The sequence below is a fragment of the Eumetopias jubatus genome, unplaced genomic scaffold (assembly GCF_037043125.1).
Source record: "Eumetopias jubatus isolate StellerSeaLion01/CBP00866 unplaced genomic scaffold, mEumJub1_p1.0 scaffold_15, whole genome shotgun sequence".
Taxonomy (NCBI): Eukaryota; Metazoa; Chordata; class Mammalia; order Carnivora; family Otariidae; genus Eumetopias; species Eumetopias jubatus.
In genome coordinates, this window is record NW_028274821.1 from 33,616,839 (window position 1) to 33,640,419 (window position 23,581).

Consider the following 23,581-nt stretch of genomic DNA (forward strand, 5'->3'; position numbering starts at 1 on the left):
AGCACTGAGCACACAATAAATTCTCAATAACTCAAATGGGGCTATCAATAATTCCTGGTAGCAGTGCCTGATATGGAAATATTATGGCCTGTTCTAAGTGGAGATGACACTGAAGGAACACAATTGAGTCATTTAGGCTGTAGTCTTTATTCTACTGAATAACTTAATGTAGAAGTTGAGAAGTATAAAACCAGGCTGACTAGTGTGGTAGCATCTTGGCAGCTGGGCAGGTGATGGTTCCATTTCCATGGATAGCAAACCCAGGAAGAGGAGGCAGGATCTGGGATAACTGATTAGGTAAGTTTGATTTATGCTGAGTATAGCACATGTTCATATTCCTAGATTGATTTTAGTACTTCCTATTCACTTAAAAAAAAAACAACACTAGGGTGCCTGGGTGGCTCAGTCTGTTGAGCATCCAGTTCTTGATTTTGGCTGTCATGATCTCACAGTTGTAGGATAAAATCCCTCGTGGGGCTCCACACTCAGTGTGGAGTCTGCTTGAGATTCTCTCTCCTTCTCCCCTGCCCCTTCCCCCTCCCTCATTTTCACATGCTCTCTCTCTCAAAATAAATAAATAAAATTTTAAAACAAAACAAAACAAAAAACAATACAGTATCCTGTAGTTCTACTTTTCATGAGTGGTCTTAGGCAGCAGCCAGGTCGGCAGGGTCCTCCTAGGAGATCTGGCTGGCTAGGTGAGGGTAAGCAATTGTAACAGGGAGAAACTTAGCATGGCTGACTTCACATTACTTCTATTACCCTTACTGCCATGACCTATAGCTTGGAAACTTGTGCTTAGCCCTGTACATGGGTATGTTAATCAAAGGAATTTTGCTTACAGCTAATATTTCCAAAAACCACTTTTCGCCCAAAACCTACCTCACCTGGAGAGAGGTAAGCACAAAAATGACTATGCTATGTTTAAGATTTACAGGAAGGACAGGGCAAGATTCTTGTAAGCAAAGGTCAATTGATGAAGGACAAAGAAGTTATAGGAACTTCATCGGATGTCTACAAATGTCAGTCACTTTTTGACTCCAACCCCTTCACACGTCTGCCTTTCACTAACATAAAAGAAGCTCAAATCTCATGATCAGGGAGATGGTTCTTTGGAACAATAGTCTGCCATCTCTGTGATTTGCTGGCTTTCCAAATAAAGTCACTTTCCTTACCCCAACATCTTGCCTCTTGACTTACTGACCTGTCATGCGGTGAGCAGAATGAGCCTGGACTCAGTTATATAGCCACCTTGTTAAACAAGGAGTGGTCTATTGCCTTTCTGTGTGTCTAGAAGTTGCATTAAGGCTTTTGGTGCCAGTTAGCAATTACTACTTAATCAGGTCTTCCAGCTGAAATATTTGTCAGCAGCTACTGAGAATTGGCTTGGGTTTGAAGAGATATTTCCACCCTCATTTTGAGCCCAGGGAATGTGGATCAGGAGCTCATTAGCATGCAGAAACCATGCAAGAATGGCTTTTATTGCAGATAGCATTTTATCACCCGGAATGATTAGTATATTTACAAAGGGACTCTTCAAAAATCTTCCTGGGAGGAACATAAGCCCTGGCCTACCCCAGCCTCCTTGACCCTCCCTTGTCCCCAGCTGTTGATTTGGGATTGCTGATTTCACTACTTGGTCGTGGTTGTTGTTTCAAAAGCACCAAGACCTCTCTGTGTTTTGTTTTGTTTTGTTTTGTTTTGTTTTGTTTTGTTTTGAGCTGACTGGAAATTTTGAAGCCAGTCAGACTTTGGGGAACTCAGTGGCCCCACTGTGTATTTTAAGGAATGAATGTACTAGAAAGGAAATAAACGAAATTTTACAACATATCTTTTTTGCCCATCCTTTCTGCTGAAAACAAACAAACAACAATTCCATTACATCTTGTCTGATTTTCCAGGGTGGGGTGGGGATAAGGGAAGGATATAAAGCCTGGGAAAGAATAGCAGAAAAACACATGCACAGCACTCTCCCCCAGTCCCTACCCTGTGAACCTGCACCTCACGCACACTCAACCCCTGCTAAACCTGTGCAGAAAAGAGCCATTTCAAGTCTGAAGGGTGGAAGAGGACTTCAAGTAAGAAAGAGAAGGTGTTTCCTCAGCTTCCTCTGTGTTTGAGCATTAACACGTTAACTGAGTAAAGCAACCACCAGGCACAGCTGTTTTATTCCAAATACTTGCTGATCCACACAATTTCTACAGAGCTCCAACAGTTGTTCTGGGCTCATAAAGGACATTTGAATAGATTGTTCTAATTCTGACTGGCACTGGAGTGTAAGATTCTGACCTCCCCAGAAACGGCATTTTTCCAAGGGGAGAGATGGTAAATAGAATATTTCCCGCCTCTTCCCTCCCCTTTATGGCCTGTGCCGGCTGGGCTGAATTGTTTAGAGACCGATTTCATACTCCATCTTCCTTTCAGAGAGGCTGCAACATTACAACTCAATTACCATATGGCAATATTTAGAAATGATCTGAATAAATGAAAGCAAACAAGCACATAAAGACACACACATACTCATATAATTTCTAGCTAAAGAGCTAATCTATTGAAAATGTAACTCTAAATTGGTAGTTCCTTATTGACACCCAGGACAAACACGAGGGCAGTAGATCATTACACATTTCTTGGTACCATTAAAATTCCTCCTAATGCAATCTGGAATAAATATAAGATATTAAAGACATCTTTACTGAATCCCTATCCAGAACATATTGAAGGTTTAAACCATTCTATTTTATCAAAAGTTCTTTGTCTCCCAACACTGTGAAAACCCAATCCCTTTCTTGATTTTTTTTTCTGTTAGTGGTTCTTGATTTTTTATTTTTCATTAGGACCACAAAACCACACACCAGAATTTGCTTCCCACTGTAGTGCTGCTTCAGCATGTCTGAATGACCTGTGGATCTTGGATCCAAGCACTGTGAAAGGGGAGAAAGGCATAAGTAGCCTGTACTTCTTCAGCTAGACTCTGAGCATCTAGTTTATCACGTAGTGTAGATAATCTAACACTATTTTTGTTTTGCCTCCCCTCCCCTGAAAGAAATATGTGAGCTGAGTTGGTAGTTAGGGCAGTCACAAAGTGCCTCTGTTTCAGGGATTTGAGTGGAGAATAGCATCATTATATGGTGGTAGGATTCCTTTTTTCACACTTCTTAAAATGGCCCCAACTTGTGATCTCAGTATTAAAAGTATTGAAACTTAAGAGGTGTTTGTCTAAGCACAGCGTGTACATATACATCCATTTTTTTTGTGGAGATTCAACTTTTTTTTTTTTTTAAGATTCTATTTATTTATTTGAGAGAGAGAAAGAAAGCACAAGCAGGGGGAGGAGGCAGAAGGAGAGGGAGAAGCAGGCTCCCAGCTGAGCAAGGAGCCCCACGTGGGCCTCAATCCCAGGACCCCGGGATCATGACCTGAGCTGAAGGCAGATGCTTAACTGACTGAGCCACCCAGGCACCCTGAGATTCAACTTCTTCACAAGAAAATTCAACACCTTTTGAGGTCTCACTAAGGGGAGGAACAGTGATCTGTAGTTAGAAAGCATTTGAATTTTTGACCAGGAAATTAATCATTACTGCAATTATAATCATTAAATAAAAGGTGGTATTTTTTTAGCATACAGTGTTTTATTAGCTTCAGGTGTACAATATAGTGATTCAACACTTCCATGCAACACCCAGTGCTCATCACAAGTGCCCTCCTTAATTCCCATTACATATTTCACCCATCTCCCACTCACCTGGTATGTTCTCTATAGTTAGGAGTCTGTTTCTTGGTTTCTCTCTCTCTCTTTTTACTTTGCTAATTTGTTTTGTTTCTTAAATCTCACATACGAGTGAAAATATTGTCTGTCTTTCTCTGACTCACTTATTTCATTTAGCATTGTACTCTCTAGCTCATCATTGCAAATGGCAATATTTCAATCTTTTTATGGCTGAGTAATATTCCATTGTGTATATATATATATATCCCTCTTATTTATCCATTCATCGATCAATAGACACTTGGGCTGCTTATTGTAAATAATGCCGCTATAAATATAAGGGTGCATATAGCCCTTTGAATTAGTGGTTTTGTATTCTTTGGGTAAATACTCAGTAACGCAATTGCTGGATGATAGGGTAGTTCTATTTTTAACTTTTTGAGGAACCTCTATACTGTTTCCACAGTGGCTGCACCAGTTTGCATTCTTACCCTCAGTGCAAGGGGGTTCCACTTTCTCCACAACCTTGCCAACACCTGTTGTTTCTCGTGTTGTTGATTTTAACCATTCTGATAGATGTGAGGTAATATCTCATTGTAGTTTCAATTTGCATTTCCTTGATGGTAACTGGTGATGAACATCTTTTCATGTATCTGTTGGCCATCTGTATGTCTTCTTTGGAGAAATGTCTGTTCATGTCTTCTCCCTATTTTTAAATTGGATTATTTATTTTTTAAGGTTTTGAGTTGTATAAGTTCTTTATATATTTTGGATACTAAGCAAGAAGGTGGTATTCTTGATCCACAGTCTGCCCCATCTGCTCTTAGAATGGATTTGGTTTTGTTTTTGGTGGAGAAAAGAAGAGGCATTATTTTGTCTTCCTAACAATTGTCACATATAAAAAAAATATGGTGGTTATAACTTATACATTGTTATTCTTGAACTATTTGGTTTTATAAACAGAACTGAGACTAGGGTAAGGCAAGAGAAGCACCCAGGGCACAGAATTTAAGGAAATATTCACTCTTAGCGTCACAAAAGTCCCATTCCTATTTCTAAACATAAGGATCTACTTTCCAGAAGCAACACAGAACATCTCCATTCTGGGCCTTTGACAGAGGGTAAATCTTTGTCATTTGATCTTTAACAAAGCCCTGCTAAGAGAATGAAGTATTATTCAAAGGATCTGTTTTTCACCTATTCCTCTAGGTACTACAGGTTCTATTCTTGGATCAAGTTATTCTCAGAACAATACACAGCTGAACTCTTTTTACTTTACTGCTTTCAGAATTATATCTTACTGAGTTTTCTTTTTAATGGCATTCCCTTATCTTTTATCAGAAAATAGTATTTTTAAGAAGCCGAATCAAATCTTAACCATATCTATTGAAGAAACCTTGCTTAGGACCTTTCCTCCAGAGTATTCAGTGCTTCCTAGATTATTTTAGAATTCAGTGCTAGGAAAGTTTTACCTCCCTTGAGGAATAGTTCTGAATCATCTTGTGTTGGTTAATTTATGTGTCAACTTGACTGGGCCATAGGGTGACCAGATGCTTGATTTTAAATATTATTCTGGGTATGTCTGTGAGGGTATTTCTGCATGAGATTAACATTTGAGTTGGTTGACAGTAAAGCAGATTGCCCTCCCCAAGTGGATGGGCCTAATCCAATCTGTTGAAGGCCTGAATAGAAAAAAAGGCTGATTAAGAAAGAATTTGCTATCTGCTTGATGGTCTTTGAGCTGAGATGTCAGTTTTGTCCCACCTTCTACTCAGACTGGAACTTATACCATCATTTCATCCTGGTTCTCATACCTTTGGACTACAGATGTTGGGACTTCTCAGCCTCTCTCTCTCTCTCTGTGTATATATTTATTCCTATTATCTATTTATACCTATTGGTTCTGTTTCCATGGAGGAACCTAATACACACCTTTTCTGATAATTGATTTTATGTACTTGTCTATATCCTCTTTTATTTTGGCATTTGGGATGTTCAGATACAAATTTGAAGTTTACCTCTGACATTTATATTAACCACAGTTTTTCTGTGTCTTAGTGTGTTTGGGTTGCTACAACAAAAATATCACAAACTGTTTGGCTTATAAAAAGTAAGCATTTATTTTGTGGAGTTCTGGAAGCTTGGAGGTCCAAGATCAAGGCATCAGCCTATTCAGTATCTGGTGAGAAGTGGCTTCCTAGCCAGCTGTCTTTTTGCTGTAGCCTCACATGGCAGAAAGGACAGGAGAGGTCCCTGGAGCCTCTTATCTAAGGGTGCTAATCCCATTCATGGGGGCTCTGTCTTCATGACTGAATCACTTCCCTAAGATCCCACGTCTAAACATTGTCACTTTGGGATTTCAATATGAATTTGGCAGAGGGAGGGACATTCAGTCATAGCAATCTGCCTTTTTGTCTTCTTTTTTTAAAACTCAATTAATATATAATGTATTATTAGTTTCAGAGGTAGAATTCAGTAATTCATCTGTTGAATATAATACCCATTGCTCATTATATCAAATGCCCTCCTTAATATCCATCACCCAGTTACCCCATCCCCCCACTCCCCTCCACTCCAGCAAGCCTAAGTTTGTTTCCTATTATTAAGAGTCTCTTATGGTTTATCTCCCTCTCTGATTTCATCTTGTTTTATTTTTCCCTATGATCCTGTTTTATTTCTTAAATTCCACATATGAGAGAGATAATATGATAATCGTCTTTCTCTGATTGACTTATTTCACTTAGCATAATACCCTGTAGTTCTATCCACATCCTTGCAAATGGCAAGATTTCATTTTTTTGATGGCTGAGTAGTATTCCATTGTGTGTGTGTGTGTCTGTGTGTGTGTCTGTGTGTGTGTATTTATATATATACCACATCTTCTTTATCAATTCATCTGTCAATGGACATCTGGGCTCTTTCCATAGTTTGGCTATTGTGGACATTATTGCTATAAAAATTGAGGTGAAGATGCCCCTTCATATTACTACATTTATGTCTTTGGGGTAGATAACTAGTAATGCAATTTCTGGGTTGTAGGGTAGGTCTATTTTCAACTTTTTGAGGAACCTCCACACTGTTTTCCAGAGTGGCTGCACCAGCTTGCATACCCACCAACAGTATAAGAGTGTTCCCCTTTCTCCTCATCCTTACCAACATCTGTCATTTCTTGACTTGTTAATTTTATCCATTTTGACTGGTGTGAGGTAGTATCTCACTGTGGTTTTGATTTGTATTTCCCTGATGCTAAGTGATGCTGAACATTCTTTTCGTGTGTTTGTTGGCCATTTGTATGTCTTCTTTGGAGAAATATCTGTTCATGTCTTCTGCCCATTTCTTGATTGGATTATTTGTTCTTTGGGTGTTGAGTTTGATAAGTTCCTTGTAGATTTTGGATACTAGCCCTTTATCTGATAAGACATTTGCAAATATCTTCTCCCATTCTATTGATTGTCTTTTATTTTAGTCCACTGTTTCCTTTGCTGTGCAGAAGTTTTTATCTTGATGAACTCCTAATAGTTCATTTTTGCCTGTGTTTCCCTTGCCTTTGGAGACGTGTCTAGCAAGAAGTTACTGTGGCCGAGGTCACAGAGGTTGCTGCCTGGGTTCTCCTCTAGGATTTTAATGGATCCCTGTCTCACATTTAGACCTTTCATCCATTTTGAGTCTATTTTTGTGTATGGTGTAAGAAAGTGGTCCAGTTCCATTCTTCTACATGTGGCTGTCCAATTTTCCCAACACCATTTGTGGAAGAGATTATCTTCTTTTTTTAAATTTTTATGTATTTATTTGAGAGAGGGAGAGAGAGTGAGAAGAGAGAGAGTGTACGAGTAGGGTGAGGGGCAGAGGGAGAAGTAGACTCCAACTGAGTGGGGAGCCCTATGCGGGGCTCAATCCCAGGTCTCCAGGATCATGACTTGGGCAGATGCTTAACTGACTGAGCCACCCAGGCACCCAAGACTGTCTTTTTTCCATTGGATATTCTTTCCTGCTTTGTCAAAGATTAGATGACCATAGAGTTCAAGGTCCATTCTGGGGTCTCTATTCTGTTCCATCTATTTATGTGTCTGTTTTTGTGCCAGTATCATACTGTCTTGGTGATTACAGCTTTGTAATACAGCTTAGAGCCCAGAATTGTGATGCCTCTAGCTTTGCTTTTCTTTTTCAGCATTACTTTGGCTATTCAGGGTCTTTTCTGGTTCCACACAAATTTTAGAATTGTTTCTTCCAGCCTGTGAAAAATGTTGTTGTTATTTTGATAAGGATTGCATTGAATATAGATTGCTTTGGGTAGTATAGACATTTTAACAATATTTGTTCTTCCAATCAATGAACATGTAATGTTTTTTCATTTCTTTGTGACTTCCTCAATTTCTTTCATACGTGTTCTACAATTTTCAGAGTACAGATCATTTACCTCTTTGGTTAGGTTTATTCCTAAGTATCTTATGGTTTTTGGAGTAATTGTAAACAGGATTGACTCCTTGATTTCTCTTTCTGCTGCCTCATTGGTGTATAGAAATGCAACAGACTTCTGTGCATTGATTCTATATCCTGTGACTTTGATGAGTGGGTTTGACTTCTTTGCTGATTCGGAAGCTTTTCAATTCTTTTTGTTATCTGATTGCTGAGGCTAGGACTTCTAGTACTATGCTGAATAACAGTTGTGAGAGTGGATATCCCTTTTGTGTTCCTGACCTTAGGGGACAAGCTCTCAGTTTTTCCCCATTGAGAGTATTTGCTGTGGGTTTTCCTTGGATGGCTTTTATGATATTGAGGTATGTACCTCCTATCCCTAGACTGTGAAGAATTTTAATTAAGAAAGGATGCTGTACTTTGTCAAATGCTTTTTCTGTATCTATTGAGAGGATCATATGGCTCTTGTCCTTTCTTTTATTTATGTAGTGCAACATATTGATTGATTTGCAGATGCTGAACCACCCTTGCAGCCCAGGAGTAATCCCACTTGGTCATGGTGAATAATCCTTTTAATGTACTGTTGGACCCTAGTGGCTAGTATTTTGGTGAGAATTTTTGCATCCAATTTCATCAGGTATATTGGTCTGTAATTCCCCTTTTTGGTGGGGTTGTTGTCTGGTTTGGGGATCAAGGTAATGCTGGCCTCATAGAGTTTGGGAGTTTTCCTTCCATTTCTATTTTTTGAGACAGCTTCAGAAGAATAAGTATTAATTCTTCTTTAAATGTTTGGTAGAAATCCCCTGGGAAGCCATCCAGCCCTGGACTCTTGTTTGCTGAGAGATTTTTGATTACTGCTTCAATCTACTTGCTGATTATGGGTCTCTTTGGTTTTCTATTTCTTTCTGGTTCAGTTTTGGTAGTTTATATGTCTCTAGGAATGCATCCATTTCTTCCAGATTGTCTAATTTGTTGGCATATCGTTGCTCATAATATATTCTTACAATTGTATTTCTTCAGTGTTTGTTGTGATCTCTCCTCTTTCATTCATGACTTTGTTGATTTGGGTCATTTCTCTTTTCTTTTTGATAAGTCTGGCCAGGGGTTTATCAATATTATTAATTCTTTCAAAGAACCAGCTCCTAGTTTCTTTGATCTGTTCTACTGTTCTTTTGGTTTCTATTTCATTGATTTCTGCTCTGATCTTTATTATTTCTCTTCTCCTGCTGGGTTTAGGCTTTATTTGCTGTTCTTTCTCCAGCTCCTTTAGGTGTAAGGTTAGGTTGTATATTTGAGATATTTCTTATTTCTTGAGAAAGTCTTGTATTGCTATATACTTCCCTCTTAGGACCTCCTTTACTGTATCCCAAAGGTTTTAAACAGTTGTGTTTCACTTTCATTTGTTTACGTGAATTTTTAATTTTTTTTTTAAGGAAAGAGCTGGTGTGCACCAGTATGGGTGGGTCTCACACAGCAGTCAGGGAAAGGCAGTGAAGCAACACCAAAGAGACTCTTTCTTTTCCTTTTTCTTTCTTTCTTTCTTTTTCTTTCTTTCTTTCTTTCTTTCTTTCTTTCTTTCTTTCTTTCTTTCTTTTCTTCTTTCAAGATTTTATTTATTTATTTGACAAAGATAGTGAGAGAACACAAGTAGGCTGAGCAGCAGGTAGGTGAAGCAGGCTCTCAGCTGAGGAAGGAGCTGATACGGGACTCGATCCCAGGACCCTGGGACCATGACCTAAGCTGAAGGCAGACGCTTAACGGACTGAGCCGCCCAGGCATCCCTAAAATTTTTCTTTAATTTCCTGGTTGATCCATTCATTCTTTAGTAGCATGCTCTTTAACCTCCATGTACTTGAGTTCTTTCCAAATTTCCTCTTGTGATTGAATTCAAGTTTCAAAACATTGTCATCTGAAAATAAGCTGGGAATGAACCCAATCTTTTGTTACCAGTTGAGACCTGATTTGTGATCCAGTATGTGGATCTATTCTGGAGAATGTTTCATGTGCACTCATGAAGAATGTGTATTCTGTTGCTTTAGGATGGAATGCTCTAATGTATCTGTGAAGTCCATCTCGTCCAGTTTGTCATTCAAAGCCCTTGTTTCCTTGCTGATTTCTGCTTAGATGATCTGTCCATTAGAGTGAGAGGGCTGTTAAAGTTCCCTACTATTGTATTATTATCAATGTGTTTCTTTAATTTTGTTATTAATTCGTTTATATAATTGGTTGCTCCCAGGTTAGGGGCATAAATATTTACAATTGTTAGATCTTCCTGCTGGACAGACCCTTTAATTATGATATAGTGTCCTTCTTCATCTCTTATTACAATCATTGGTTTAAAATCTAATTTGTCTGATATAAGGATTGCTACCTCAGCTTTCTTTTAATGGACATTAGTATGATAAGTGGTTCTCTCCCCCCTCACTTTCAATCTGCAGCTGTCTTTGGGTCTAAAATGAGTCTTGCAGATGGCATATCAATGGGTCTTGTTTTATCCAATCTGATACCCTGTGTCTTTTGTTGAGGACAATAAGCCCATTTACATTCAGAGTAATTATTGAAAGATATGAATTTAGTGCCATTGTATTACCTGTAAAGTAACACTGTTTCTGTATATTGTCCCTGTTCCTTTCTAGTCTATGTTACTTTTGGTCTCTCGCTTCACTTAAAGGATACATTTTAATATTTCTTTCAGGGCAGGTTTAGTGATTACAAATTCTTTTAGTTTCTGTTTTTCCTGAAGATTTTTATCTCTCCTTCTATTATGAATGACAACCTTTCTGGATAAAGTATTCTTGGCTGCATAATTTTCCAATTTAGTACCCTAAATATATCATGCCAGTCCTTTCTGGTCTGCCAGGTCTCTGTGGATAGGTCTGCTGCAAGTCCAATGTTTCTACCCTTGTAGGTTATGGACCTCTTCTCAGAGCTCCTTTCAGGATTTCCTCTTTGATTCTGAGATTTGCAAGTTTCCCTACTATATGTTGGGCTGTTGACCTATTTTTAATGATTTTGAGGGGGGTTCTCTGTGCCTCCTGGACTTTACTTATTGTTTCCTTCCCTAGATTAGGGAAGTTCTCCACTATAATTTTCTCTGATATACCTTCTGCCCCCCACCCCCTTTCCTGTTCTTCTGGGATCCCAATTATTCTAATATTGTTTTACTTTATGGTGTCACTTATCTCTTGAATTCTACCCTCATGATCCAGTAGTTGTTTATCTCTTTTTCTCAGTTCTTTATTCTACATCATTTTGTCTTCTTATCACTAATTCTCTCTTGTGCCTCATTTATCCTAGCGTTTAAGAGCCTCCATTTTTTATTGCATCTCATTAGTAGCCTTTTTGATTTTGACTTGATTAGATTTTAGTTATTTGATTTCTCCCAAAAGTGATTCTTTAGTGTTTTCTATGCTTTTTTCAAGCCCAGCTAGTATCTTTATAATCGTTATTTGGAACTCTATTTCTGAAATATTACTTATATCCATATGATTACGTCCCAGGCATTCAGTACTGCTACTTTTTCTCTTTTATGAGTTTTTCTGTCTTCTCATTCTTGCAGAAAGTGGTTGCTTTTCTATTTGTAGAGTTGCAGCCATTCTTTTCTTAGATCTCTGGTTGAGTTCGCAGGTGTTCAGAATGATTTGAGAGCTATCTAGCTGAATTTCCGGGGTCAGACAAAACTAAGGTCTCCTACTCCTCCTCTGCTCTTGTCTTTTCATCTTCTTTACCTTGGAATTGATTTTCTTCTTTTATTCATATACTTTTTAGCCATGACTGACTAGTTTACTTTATATTTTAAAATAAGAATACTTAATATTTATTGAATGTTTATCATGTGACAGGTATATTCTAAGCATTCACTGGAGATTATTCTATTCATTTCTTACAAAATTCTACTCATTAATTAACTCTATTTGAAATATGAAGAAACTGAGGCATGGAGCAGTTAAATAATTGGCCCACACTCATGTAACTATCAATGATAGAGCCACGATTTAAACCAACAAATCTTATTCCTAAGTCAGTATTTTTTTTTAAATTTTTTGTTGTTATGTTAATCAACATACATTACATCATTAGTTTTTGATATAGTGTTCCATGATTCATTGTTTGTGCATAACACCCAGTGCTCCATGCAGAGCATGCCCTCTTTAATACCCGTCACCAGGCTAACACAGCCTCCCAACTCCTCCCCTCTAGAACCTACAGTTTGTTTTTCAGAGTACATGATCTCTCATGGTTTGTCTCCTCCTCTGATTTCCCCCCCTTCATTCTTCCCCTCCTGCTATCTTCTTCTTTTTTTTTTTTCTTAACATATATTGCATTATTTGTTTCAGAGGTACAGATCTGTGATTCAACAGTCTTGCACAATTCACAGCGCTCACCATAGCACATACCCTACCCAATGTCTATCACCCAGCCAACCCATCCCTCCCACCCACCACACTCCAGGAATCCTCAGTTTGATTCCTGAAATTAAGAATTCTTCATATCACTGAGGTCATTTGATACATGTCTTTCTATGATTGACTTATTTCGCACAGCATAACACCCTTCAGTTCCATCCACATCGTTGCAAAAGGCAAGATCTCATTCCTTTTGATGGATGCATAATATTCCAGTATACATATATACCACATCTTCTTTATCCATTCATCTGTCAATGGACATCTTGGCTCTTTCCACAGTTTGGCTATTGTGGACATTGCTGCTATAAACATTGGGGTGCACGTACCCCTTCGGATCCTTACATTTGTATCTTTGGGGTAAATACCCAGTAGTGCAATTGCTGGATCATATGGTAGCTCTATTTTCAACTTTTTGAGGAACCTCCATACTATTTTCCAGAGTGCCTGCACCAGCTTGCATTCCCACCAACAGTGTAGGAGGGTTCCCCTTTTTCCACATCCCTGCCAACATCTGTCATTTCCTGACTTGTTAATTTTACCCATTCTGACTGGTGTGAGGTGATATCTCATTGAGGTTTTGATTTGGATTTCCCTGATGCCGAGCGATGTTAAGCACTTTTTCATGTGTCTGTTGGCCATCTGGATGTCTTCTTTGGAATGTCTGTTCATGTCTTCTGTCCATCTCTTGATCGGATTATTTGTTCTTTGGGTGTTGAGTTTGATAAGTTCTTTATAGATTTTGGATACTAGCCCTTTGTCTGATAGGTCACTTGCAAATATCTTCTCCCATTGTGTCGGTTGTCTTTTGGTTTTGTGGACTGTTTCTTTTGCTGTGCAAAAGATTTTTATCTTGATGAAGTCCCAATAATTCATTTTTGACCCTTGCTTCCCTTCCCTTTGGCGACGTTTCTAGGAAGAAGTTGCTGTGGCTGAGGTCGAAGAGGTTGCTGCCCGTGTTCTCCATTAGGATTTTGATGGACTCCTGTCTCACACTGAGGTCTTTCAACCATTTTGACTCTATTTTTGTGTGTGGTGTAAGGAAATGGTCCAGTTTCATTCTTCTGCATGTGGCTGTCCAATTTTCCCAACACCATTTGTTAAAGAGCCTGTCCTTTTTCCATTGGACACTCTTTCCTGCTTTGTCAAACATTAGTTGACCATGGAGTTGAGGGTCCATTTCTGGGCTCTCTATTCTGTTCCATTGATCTATGTGTCTGTTTTTGTGCCGGTACCATACTATTTTGATGATGACACCTTTGTAATAGAGCTGGATGTCCGGAATTGTGATGCTGCCAGCTTTGCTTTCTTTTTCAACATTCGTCTGGCTATTCGGGGTCTTTTCTGGTTCCATACAAATTTTAGGATTATTTGTTCCATTTCTTTAAAAAAAAGTGGATGGTATTTTAATCGGGATTGCACTGAATGTATAGATTGCTCTAGGTAGAATTGACATCTTCACAATATTTCTTCTTCCAATCCACGAGCATGGAACGTTTTTCCATTTCTTTGTGTCTTCCTCAATTTCTTTCATTAGTACTTTATAGTTTTCTGAGTACAGATCCTTTGCCTCTTTGGTTAGATTTATTCTTAGGCATCTTACGGTTTTGGGTGCAATTGTAAATGGGATAAACACCTTAATTTCTCTTTCTTCTGACTTGTTATTGGTATATAGGAATGCCACTGATTACTGTGCATTGATTTTATATCCTGCTACTTTACTGAATTCCTGTATGACTTCTAGAAGTTTTTGGGGTGGAGTCCTTTGGGTTTTCCACATAAAGTATCATATCAACTGCAAAGAGTGAGAGTTTGACTTCTTCTTTACCAATTTGGATGCCTTTGATTTCTTTTTTTTGTCTGATTGCTGTGGCTAGGACTTCTAATACTATGCTGAATAGCAGTGGTGATAGTGGACGTCCCTGCCGTGTTCCTGACCTTAGGGGGAAAGCTCTCAGTTTTTCCCTATTGAGAATGATATTCGCTGTAGGTTTTTCATAGATGGCTTTTATGATATTGAAGTGTATACCCTCTATCCTTATACTCTGAAGAGTTTTGATCAAGAAAAGATTCTGTGCTTTGTCAAATGCTTTTTCTGCATCTGGTGACAGGATCATATGGTTCTTGTTCTTTCTTTGATTAATGTATTCTATCACGTTGATTGATTTACAGATGTTGAACCAACCTTGCAGCCCAGGGATAAATCCCACTTGGTTGTGGTGAATAATCTTTGTAATGTACTGTTGGATCCTACTGGCTAGTATTTTGGTGAGAATTTTTGCATCCATGTTCATCAAGGATATTGGTCTGTAATTCTCCTTTTTCATGGGGTCTTTGTCTGGTTTGGGGATCAAGGTAATGGTGGACTCATAAAATGAGTTTGGAAGTTTTCCTTCCATTTCTATTTTTTGGAACAGTGTCAGGAGAATAGGTATTAATTCTTGAAATGTTTGGAGAATTCCCCCAGGAAACAATCTGGCCCTGGGCTTTTGTTTGTTGGGAGATTTTTGATGACTGCTTCAATTTCCTTAGTGGTTATTGGTCTGTTCAGGTTTCAATATCTTCCTCGTTCAGTTTTGGTAGTTGATACATCTCAGGAATGCATCCATTTCTTCCAAGTTAGGAATTAGGAATTTGCGGGCATATAGTTGCTCATAATATGTTCTTAAAATTGTATTTCTTTGGTGTTGGTTGTGATCTCTCCTCTTTCATTCATGATTTTGTTGATTTGGGTCGTTTCTCTTTTCTTTTTGATAAGTCAGGCCAGGGGTTTATCAATCTTGTTAATTCTTTCAAAGAAGCAGCTCCTAGTTTCGTTGATCTGTGCTACTGTTCTTTTGGTTTGTATTTCATTGATTTCTGCTCTGATCTTTATTATTTCTCTTCTCCTGCTGGGTTCAGGCTTTATTTGCCTTTTTTTCTCTAGCTCCTTTAGGTGTAGGGTTAGGTTGTGTATTTGAGACCTTTCTTGTTTCTTGAGAAAGGCTTGTATTGCTATATACTTTCCCCTTAGGACTGCCATTGCTCTATCCCAAAGATTTTGAACAGTTGTGTTTTCACTTTCATTGGTTTCCATGAATTTTTTTAATTCTTCTTTAATTTCCTGGTTCACCCATTCATTCTTTAGTAGGATGCTCTTTAGCCTCCATGTATTTGAGTTCTTTCTGACTTTTCTCTTTGATTGAGTTCTAGTTTCAAAGCCTTGTGGTCCGAAAATATGCAGGCAATGATCCCCATTTTTGGTACCAGTGAGACTTGGTTTGTGACCTAGGATGGGATCTATTCTGAAGAATGTTTCATGGGCACTAGAGAAAAATGTGTATTCTGTTGCTTTGGGATGGAATGTTCTGAATATAACTGTGAAGTCCATTTGGTCCAGTGTGTCATTTAAAGTCTTTATTTCCTTGTCGGTCTTTTGCTTAGATGATCTGTCCTTTTCAGTCCAGGGGGTGTTAAAATCCCCCACTATTATTGTATTCTTGTCAATGTGTTTCTTTGTTTTTGTTATTAATTGCCTTATGTAATTGGTTGCTCCCATGTTATGGGCATAGATATTTACAATTGTTAGATCTTCTTGTTGGATAGACTCTTTAAGTAGGTTATAGTGTCCTTCCTCATCTCTTGTTACAGAGTCAGTTTAAAATCTAATTTGTCTGATATAAGGATTGCCACCCCAGCTTCCTTTTGGTGTCCATTAGCATGGTAAATGATTTTACATCTCCTCACTTTCAATCTGGAGGTGTCTTTGGGTCTAAAATGAGTCTCTTACAGACAGCATATTGATGGGTCTTGTTTTTTTATCCAATCTGATACCCTGTGTCTTTTGATTGGGGCATTTAGCCCATTTACATTCAGGGTAACTATTGAAAGATATGAATTTAGTGCCATTGTATTGCCTGTAAGGTGACTGTTACTGTCTGTTGTCTGTGTTCCTTTCTGGTCTATGGTGCTTTTAGGCTCTCTCTTGGCTTAGAGGATCTCTTTCAAAATTTCTTGTAGGGCTGGTTTCGTGTTTGCAAATTCCTTTAGTTTTTGTTTGTTCTGGAAGCTTTTTAGCTCTCCTTCTATTTACAATGACAGCATAGCTGGATATAGTATTCTTGGCTGCATATTTTTCTCATTTAGTGCTCTGAATATATCATGCCAATCCTTTCTGACCTGCCAGGTCTCTGTGGTTAGGTCTGTTGCCAATCTAATGTTTCTACCATTGCAGGTTACATATCTTTTCTCCCAAGCTGCTTTCAGGATTTTCTCTTTGTCTCTGAAAATTGTGAGTCTTACTATTACATATTGGTGTTGACCTATTTTTGTTGATTTTGAGAGGGCTTCTCTGTGCCTCATGGATTTTGATACCTTCCTTCCGCAAATCAGGGAAGTTCTCTGCTATAATTTGCTCCACTATACCTTCTGCCCCTCTCTCTCTTTCTTCTTCTTCTGGGATCCCAATTATTCTAATGTTGTTTCTTCTTATGGTATCGCTTATCTCTTGAATTCTGCCCTCGTCATCCAGTAGTTGTTTATCTCTCTTTTTCTCAGCTTCTTTATTTTCCATCATTTGGTCTTCTATATCACTGATTCTCTCTTCTGCCTCATGTATCCTAGCAGTTAGCGCCCCCATTTTTTATTGGACGTTATTAATAGCCTTTTTGATTTTTGACTTGGTTAGATTTTAGTTCTTTTATTTCTCCAGAAAGGACTTCTCTAATAACTTCCTTGCTTTTTCAAGCCCAGCTAGTATCTTTAAAATCATGATTCTGAACTCTAGTGTCAACGTCTAGTGCGTTGGGGTCCCTGGGTAAGGGTCGCGAAAGAACCAGGACACAGGGGATGCAGAGCAAAGGCAGCACTTGCAACTGCATGCTGCTGTTTATTTCCCACGCGGTTATATACTTGTAGCTATCAGATAAGCATAACAATATGTACCTTCACACATAATGGGATTAAACTAACATCCTTGAAGAAAGATACACAAGATTTATCAAGAACAGCATGTATTCTGTTTATGTTTGCAGAGTTAAAGAATTCTCCCAGCCACCCTTCTTCAAGGAACAGTATGTTCTTGTCCTAAGGAGGAACGCCTCTAATCTAGGCAAGAGCCACTTCCTGCTGATGCAGGCATTCAGAACTTGCAACATGAGATAAGGGGAAGAGAACATTTTCTCCTCCTTGCTCAGGTTTGCCTGGCTTTCCTAACTCTCACTGCAGTCCTTGAATGACCCTGGCTCGCAAGGGGCCTGCAAGCCTATGCCATCTCACTCTAGGTCCAACATCGTACTAATGTCCTTATTGAAGTAGGTCCCTGGCAGTCGGTACTACCTCTTTTTCTTTTTTTTTTTTTTGAGGTGATTTTTTCTGTCTTGTCATTTTGTCCAGAGGACAATAGATGAATGAGAGAACAAAATGCTAACAAGGTAACAACATCCCTAGAAAATATACTCTGAACACATCAGAAAAGACCTGAAACCAGGGGAAAAGAAAGGGAAAGAAAGAAAGAAAAAAGAAAAAGGAAAAAAAAGAAAGAAAAAGAAAAAGATAATAATAAACAAAAACAGAACAAAAGAAAAAAACAGAATATGATCAGGCTGGTACATAGATCAGTGCCACACACTAGATTTTGGGTGTATTTTGGTCTGTTAGAAGAAAGTGCTCCTATAATTTGAAAGAAAGAAGAACTTATATATGTACTAAATAAGGTTTGATAAGATGAAGGGTTGGATTATAACTGTATAGATGAAAAGTATAAAAAAATTTTATAAAAGTAATTGATAAGAAGTTGTTTGAAAAAAGAAAGGATTTAAAAAAAGAAAAAAGAAAAAAAAAGGGAGAGAATGTGATCAGGCAGGAGACTAGTACAAATTCAAACACTAGAGATTTAGGGTATATTTTGATCTGTTAGAAGAAACTATCTCAAAATTTTAAAGAGAGAACAACTTATATATATATATATATATATATATATATATATATATATATATATATATGCCAAAAATAAGGGTAGCTGCTAAGAAGGGATAGAATATGACTCTAAAAATGAAAAATAAAAAGTTTTTTAAAAGGGGGATTGATAAGATGTTGGTTGAAAAAGGCAAAAAGAAAAATTCAAAAAAAAGATAGTTAAAAAAATTAACTTTGAAAGTCTAAAGAATCATGGTAAAAAAAAAAACCATGAATTCTATGTGCAGTATTCCCCTAGCGCTGGAGTTGTGCCATTCTCATTGATCAGTAAACTTGGTCTTGGCTGGCTGTTCTTGCTGACATTTCGGGGGAGGGGCCTGTTGCCATGGTTCCCAAATGTCTTTGCAGGAAGCGGAATTGCCCCACCCTTGTCGGTCTGGGCTAAGTAATCTGCTCGGGTTTGCTCTCCGGAGCTTTTGTTCCCTGCAAGCTTTCAGTACAGCTTTGGAGGATGAGAGTGAAAATGGCACCCTCTCAATCTCCACCTCAGAGTGCCAAGAACTTGGGGGCCCCGCTCCTCAGTGTGCCCCCAGAGAAAAGCAATCACTCCCATCTCCCCGGTCTCTGGCCGCACTCTGTGCTCACCCGGCCTGTGACCGAGCATTTCTATCTCTGGCACCTGACTCCGTGTGGAGTCTCCCAACCCAGCAGATCCCTGCAGTGCACTCCCACTCTGCTCCTCCTGGGGCAGGAAGGGGAGTCTCCCCGGATCTGCCACTTGTTGGGTCCCTGCTGGAGGAGCAGTGGCCTGACTGTGCCGTGGATCACGGTTTATGGCACCCCCAGCTGAGACCCTGCCCCTCAGCTCCGTCTCGGCAGCCAGCTTCCCTGCTCCAACACCTGGGAGCTCTACCGCACTCAGACACTCCCGGTCTTTCTGTGACCCCAAGGGTCCTGAGACCACACTGTCCCGCGAGGGTTCCACCCCCTGCTTAGCCACTGGAGCGATGTCCCTCAGTGGAACTGACTTCTAAAGTTCTGATTTTGTGCTCTGCTGCTCTATGACTTGCCAGAGGCGGCCGACAGATGCCCCCCCACCCCCGGCCGTCTATCCTCCTGAATATCGCCTTGGATTCACTTCTCCACACGTCCTACCTTTCAGAAAGTGGTCGCTTTTTTGTTCAGGGAGTTGCTGCTATTCTTTTCTTCCATCTCTTGTTGGGTTTGTAGGTGTTCAGAATGGTTTGATCCCTATCAAGTTGAATTCTTGAGACCAGACGAATTCCAGGTCTCCTACTCCTCTGCCATCTTGCCTAAACTCCCTAAGTCAGTATTTTTAGCCAACACCTATGTGACCTTTGTTTGAATGCATTAACATATTTTCTTTGTCTTTATATAAACCATTTAAAATAATTTTAGGAGAGATATCCATATAAGTATTTATTTTGATTTTTCTTCTGCCTCAAATTTATATTTAAACTACAAGGGCTATATAACTCCTTAATATCTCTCTGCTATATGATTTTTTTAAATGAACATTTTATTTTGAACAATTCGAGCTTACAGAAGAGTTGCAAGAATAATACAATGAACCCTTGAATAGTTTTCACCTAAATTCCTTAATTGTTTAGATTTTTGCTATACTTGCTTTATCACTTTTATTTCCATCAATATCATTATTATTATGATTACTATTTTCTAAACTATTTGACAGTAAATTACAGACATCTTGGCCCTACATCATTGAATATGTCAACATGTATCTGCAAAGAACAAAGATACTACCTTACTTTTTATGATTATCAAGTTCAAGGAATTTGACATCAATACAATGCTATTCAACTTTCAATTAGCCCAAATTTCCTTTATAGTATTTGTCTCTTTCTTCCCTTTCCCCCTTCCTTCCCTCCTTCCTTCCTTCCCTCCCTCTTTCCTTCCTTTCTATTTTCTTTCAGTCCTTCTCTCTCTCTTTGTCTCTCTCTTACTCACTCTCTTTTTTCTACTCATGATCTAGTTCAGGATCATATTTTGCATTTAGTTTCCATGACTTGCTATGTGCTTTGAGCATTAAGTGTCCTGGAACATTCACTTTCTCTCCCACCCAAGCCAACTTTCCTCTAATTTGGAGTTCCAAACCTCTTCTTTCCTCACTTTGCTTACAAGTATTTTTGAACGACTTCACAAGGAAGAATGAGCTGTAAGTTTTCCTAAACTTCAAGGCTTCTTTCTGGAGAAGAATCCACTTTTCTTATCTGGTTTCTTAAAGTGGTTGCATCCTATTACTTTAAAAAATTTAGAAACCATCAGACAAAACATGCACCAAAAAGCCAAAGTTAGTTTTTTTCTCCTTACTTTTTCATTGGAAACTTTCTAAACCTGATTATAGACCAAATTTGACTGCTTTTGCCCAAAAGCTGTGTACGATTAACAAAGCCCAAAGCAGAGGAGTGTAATTTGAAGACCAGGTATGCTACTGAAAAGACTGTTTCAGATTGTGTTTCTGAGACTGACTATATATATATATCACTTCAGAGGGAATCTTAATAAAAGGAATGATCAAATGAGCACATCTCTGTCAAATATAACTAACTGATATAACATTATCTTCTGATCTTGGAGCAGTTAGGACAAGAGCAAAAAAGATTCCAAAAGTGAAAAACAAGGCCGTTTCAGTAAGTTCCTAGAACACATATCCTAGAGCTCTTTCAGAGTGTTGTTTGCCTTTGAGCCCATTGAAGTGGATGTGGACAAAATGCAAGGATCAGATCATCAGTTTTCCATTTACCTACCCCTTGAGGAACCAGCATTTTCAACTTATCTGAGTTTATTTTGATGCTTAAGATTATATTTTCCATTGTTTTACAATATAATTGAAGTAGTTTTTATTTTTATTTTATTTTTTTAAAGATTTTATTTATTTATTTGAGAGAGAGAATGAGAGAGACAGCACATGAGAGGGGGGAGGGTCAGAGGGAGAAGCAGACTCCCTGCTGAGCAGGGAGCCCAATGCAGGACGCAATCCCAGGACTCCAGGATCATGACCTGAGCCGAAGGCAGTCGTTTAACCAACTGAGCCACCCAGGTGCCCCTGAAGTAGTTTTTATTTTTAAAATAATCCTCTCCATCAGTTAGTTAAATATTTTAACACTCTAATTTAAGGCTCTTTCCTTCCATCCCCAGTCTTCATGTCAAATACTTAATGATCTATAAATATTTAGAAAGTTCTAATGGAGCATGCTATTAAAAGCAAACCTATAAGAAAGTCTGGTATTGTTTGAGTAATCTCCTCTAATTTGTCTCTTTGTAAGTTTAGATACATGAAGATTGAATTTTTTTAAAAGATTTTATTTATTTGTTTGACAGAGAGAGACACAGCAAGAGAGAGGGAACACAAGCAGGCGGAGTGGGAGAGGGAGAAGCAGGCTTCCCACGGAGCAGGGAGCCGGATGCAGGGCTCCATCCCAGGACCCTGGGATCATGACCTGAGCCAAAGGCAGATGCTTAATGACTGAGTCACACAGGTGCCCTGACATTGAATTTTCTCAAATGGAATTTTATCATCACTTACAAGCTGGTAGGGAGATGAAGGTCCAGATCCTGTTACCCTCAATGCAGGTTGTAGGATAGAGGCGTTAGCTGACAGTAGTGGTAAGATAACAGAAATAGTGAGGAAGATCCTTTGTTAAAATAGTATTATTGTTACTATTAGGGAATTTCATACAATGATTGAGAATACTTATAAACAATCCAGCCATTTGACTGTTCCTGAGTTTTTCATATTTGCCTTTCAGTTCAGGTTAGAGGGTATGTTTGGAGGTAGTGTGGTCTACAGGAAAGGGCAGTGATTGTAAACTGGAAGATCTTGTTTCTGCCTGGAGTCTGTCACTAACAAGCTTTGTGACTCTGAGCCAGAAGTTTCACCTCTCTGGAACTCAATCCTCATCTTCAAAGTAATGGACCAGATGATTTCTAGCAGTAACACACAATCTTATGAGCCTTAAGGATATCAGATAGAAACATGGAATGTTCACTGACTTCTGATTCATATTTATACTTAAGCAATATCTTTATTGATATCTGTATTAATACTTCGATTGATATTGATTGATATTTATACTCAAGCAATACCTTTATATTTACTGTAGATTTATTTTTATTTTTTGATGTTTTGCCAGTGCTCTCCTGCATCTGAATCTAGGTGAATTTCTTAAATTATAGATATAAGAAAATTGAACATAATGTAGATATGTAGAATTTAGATTAAATATTTTAATTAAAGAAAGTAATTTATTTATTTTTAAGATTTTATTTATTTGACAGAGAGACGGTGAGAGAGGGAACACAAATGGGGAGTGAGAGAGGGAGAAGCAGGCTTCCTGTGGAGCAGAGAGCCCGATGTGAGGTTCAATCCCAGGACCCTGGGACCATGACCTGAGCTGAAGGCAGACACTTAACCGACTGAGCCACCCAGGTGTCCCTAAAGAAAGTAATTTAAAGGGATGCTTTTATTCACATGTCTTTTCTGTAGAACTTTTTTAAAAAAAATGGGTCTTAATTTATTTACCTTCCAAATAAGGGGCTTACACTTGGACTGGGATGGAAAATAGGTCTTATCTGAAGTACTGACTCAAAGGCTCAGCAGGAAAGAATGCTTGCTATGGTTAATAGTCAACGTCTACCATGGGTAAGAGAAGCATTCAATGCCATCCACTTCTTGAACTTGGACCAGGCCATCTTTAAGAGTTCTTCCTAAATATAGTCTTCTTCTACTGTTCTTTGTCTTATGGAATGACATTATTCATCCATCTGCCCACCCCAAAGCCTGGGGGTCATCTTTGACCTTTCCTTCCCTTTTTTTCCCACTAGCAATTTGTCACCTAAATAGTTCATTATTTCTTAATTAGTTCATCACCACCATCCTCATCCAAGCCACCAGCATATCTCACCCGAACCACTGCCTCCCTTTACTGAATAATAGGTTACCCAATAAGTGGACTGAGTCTGCACTTAGGGTACCAGCAAGTTGGGAACACATTTCCTTCCCCAACCACATAAACATACATAAGGGAGTGAAAAGAAGTGGGAAAAAACTTAATATCAGTACCCATTTACATTTAGATTAAGTAAAGATTAAACAAAATTTTTGTATAATGTT